Here is a 264-nt window from a genome sequence, read left to right on the forward strand (position 1 = left end):
TGCCCCTTGTAGCAGCTGCGGTGGTGACGTGCCTGCTCCCGCAGCGCTGCGCCCCGCCCGCGGCAGAGAGCCAGGCCATCTGCACGTGGGCAGGCCAAAAAACCAGCCGCAAGTACCCACTGCCAGCATCGCACGGCCCAAATAAAAGGTTTGTAGATGCTGCGCAGGCAGGATTAGGCCTCCAATGTGCTAAGTCTCGGCTCTCTGTGAGCCTAATTGCTGCTGCAGTAAGCCCTGGCTGGTCCTTCCCTGTACTGGGCTCCC

This window comes from Merops nubicus, unplaced genomic scaffold (genome assembly GCF_000691845.1).
Source record: "Merops nubicus isolate BGI_N331 unplaced genomic scaffold, ASM69184v1 scaffold47836, whole genome shotgun sequence".
In the NCBI taxonomy this organism is placed as follows: domain Eukaryota; kingdom Metazoa; phylum Chordata; class Aves; order Coraciiformes; family Meropidae; genus Merops; species Merops nubicus.